Here is a 2,973-nt window from a genome sequence, read left to right on the forward strand (position 1 = left end):
AATTATCAAGAGTTCATGAGAGAAGGGGGAATGGAGAGGGAGGGGAAAAATGAGCTGATACCAAGGGCTCAAGTAGAAAAAAATGTTTTGAGAATGATGATGGCAACAGATGTACAGATGTGCTTGACACAATGGATGGATGGATGGATTGTAATAAGCATTGTACGAGCCCCCAATAAAATGATTTTTTTTAAGTGCTGAAAAACAAGGATGTTACTTTGAGGACTAAGTTGGGTCTGACCTAAGCCACGGCATTTTCAATCACATCATATGCATGCAAAAGCTGAACATTGAATATGGAAGACCAAAGAAGAATCGGTGCATTTTAATTATGGTGTTAGTGAAGAATATTGTCAAAAAGTCTGTCTTGGAAAACATACAGCCAGAATGCTCCTTATAGGCAAGGATGGCAAGACTTCATCTCAAGATCTTTGGACATGTTTTCAGGAGACATCCATCCCTGGAGGACATCATACTGGGTAGGATACAGGGGCAGCAAAAAAAAGGAAGGTGCTCAACAAGACAGAGTGACATAGTGGTTGCAACAATAAAATCAAACATAAGAACAATTGTGAGGATGGCAAAGGCCAGGCAGTGTTTCATTCATTCTGTTGTACATCGGGTCACTCTTGAGTTGGAACTGACTCAATGGCACCTAACAGCATCTGTAGCTAAGCATAAGCATAATGGGCAAGGAGACACTAAATTATTGAAATATACATATCATTTTCCTTTCACTACATCCCTGCCAAGATGGAATTAGTGAAGGGGTGAAAGAGGGATAAATGGTATCTGAAATGTTATTGAACTCCGTATAAAGAAAGATGCACAGAGCAATCCATTGTGACAGTAGTATTCGATCCACCATAGGGCCATCTCTGAAGCAAACACTCAGCCATTCAATTTGTTCAATCAGTTCCATCCATTACAAATGAACCTTCCCTGCCATGCCAAGAGATAGGGGCTTGGATTTGGTAACCATGTCTCTCTACCTGCAAAACAAAGCAAAACAGCTTTCTTTCAGTGTAAATATAGAAAGTACACACTTCTTTCTGTTACTTGACTACTCAAAGGTCAGGTACAGTTTTGTAATTGTGGTGTGTAAATGCTGGGGGAAACTCAGAACCATGGAACATTTTTAAAACCATAAGATTTTGTCATACAGCCCCTATATTTTATAGATAAGAAAATAGGCCCAGCTGATAGAATATTTTATGCTTAAAATCTTGTAAAATTGTGTCAGCTAACTGCTTCTTGTTCCCTCAATGCTGGATCCATCTTTTCAAACCTATGCATATAATAGAATAAATGAGTATAAAATTTAGATCGTTGTGACATCTGCTTGGCTAAATGTAGTTTTCATGTTTTCATAAAGGAATGGGTACCTGGCTGGGGAAAATGGATAAGGAAAGGAAGGTTGGAATAAATAGGAAGCTTATAGATGTTGCAGTGGCACGTGGTAGGAGCTCCCATACCTGGGTGGCAACATCTCCTTCTGTCACTAGCACTCAGGTAGATGGGCAGAAGATAAGAGGCTACGGATATGTTTTTTTTTTCTTTTAAAAAGTATTTTTAATTGTAAATTGAGGGAAGGTTTAGAGCAAATCAGTTCCATTGACTAATTCAGATACATTTTGTTTCATATCACTGATTGTAGTCCCCACCATCGAGCACCCGTCATTCTAATTCCACTTCCTCCCTGTGTTTCCTATTTCCATGCCATGTGCTTTCCTAACTCCTTCTGCCCTCTGAACTTTGTCCTTGGGGAAATGCTGCCTTGTTTATTGAATAATCATTTTATTAGGGGCTCATACAACTCATCACAATCTGTACATACGTCATCTGTGTCCAGCACTTTAGTACATATGTTGACTTCATCATTCTTACGATACATGCTTTCCACTTGAGCCCCTGGTGTCAGCTCATTTTATGCGCTAAAAATGCTGGGATCTTACAAGAAATGTCAAGTCCTTTTTGCAGTCACATGTAAAAATCTTACTGTGGTTGTGGAAGAATACTTGTCCATCAGTTAAGGTCATGAATGTCAAGAAACCAACAAATTCCCTATCTTTTTCTTTTATCCTTAGCAGTCAGATTTTAAGACATAGAGAGGCAAAACATGAGTGTGATATATATGTATCTGTGTGTGTGTGAGAGAGAGAGGTGGGTAAAAAGGAATTGCTATTTGGGCTCCAATTTATACATTCATGAATCTATTCAAACAAAATGTCTGAAAAGATACCTGTGTGGTTAGTGAGTGGATGCAGACCAGTCCTCTCATTAATACATTTGCCTTTGTCTCAGGAGGGTGCCTGTTTTTACAAAGGTCCAATCCAAACAGTGGTATCTGCTGAGTCAGTTACATTTGAGGCAGAAAGATCAGCTCAGATGTTTATGGTGATTGTGTTTTTGGATTCCTAAGAGATAATCTGGTAGAGTATCGTGGGTATTTATTATGAAAAGTTGTATTTGAAAGAAATTGAAGACTGCATTGGTGAGAAAGAAGCCAGAGAAATTGGGCTGAGCCATTTCCCCCCCATCATCATAATGCACCTCCTCATTCTTTGACGATAGCAAGGGCTGTCCTACAAGAATTTCATCCTACCATCCTGATCCTGCTCATTCAGAGTTTTTTTTGTTGTTGTTTTCAAAACTCAAAACACATTGAACATGAACACAATTGAAATAGAGCACCTCAAAGATGCTAGAACTGCAGTTTGCCATGGTGTAGCTCGAAGTGTGCTGAATTCTTCGGGGTAGGGTTCAAGAGATGGAAACACCACCTTCAGAAATGCATAGACCTAGATGGAAACCCTGGTGGGGACTGAGCATGATAGTGGGACAGGAGGAAAGTCAAGGGAAATAGAGGAAAGAGCTGGGAAGCAAAGGGCATTTATAGAGGTCTAGATAAAGACATGTACATATGCAATATATTTATATATGAGGATGGGTAAATAGATCTATGTGTCTATA

This window comes from Echinops telfairi, unplaced genomic scaffold (assembly GCF_000313985.2).
Source record: "Echinops telfairi isolate 266 unplaced genomic scaffold, ASM31398v2 ScPeMD7_34;HRSCAF=130, whole genome shotgun sequence".
Taxonomy (NCBI): Eukaryota; Metazoa; Chordata; class Mammalia; order Afrosoricida; family Tenrecidae; genus Echinops; species Echinops telfairi.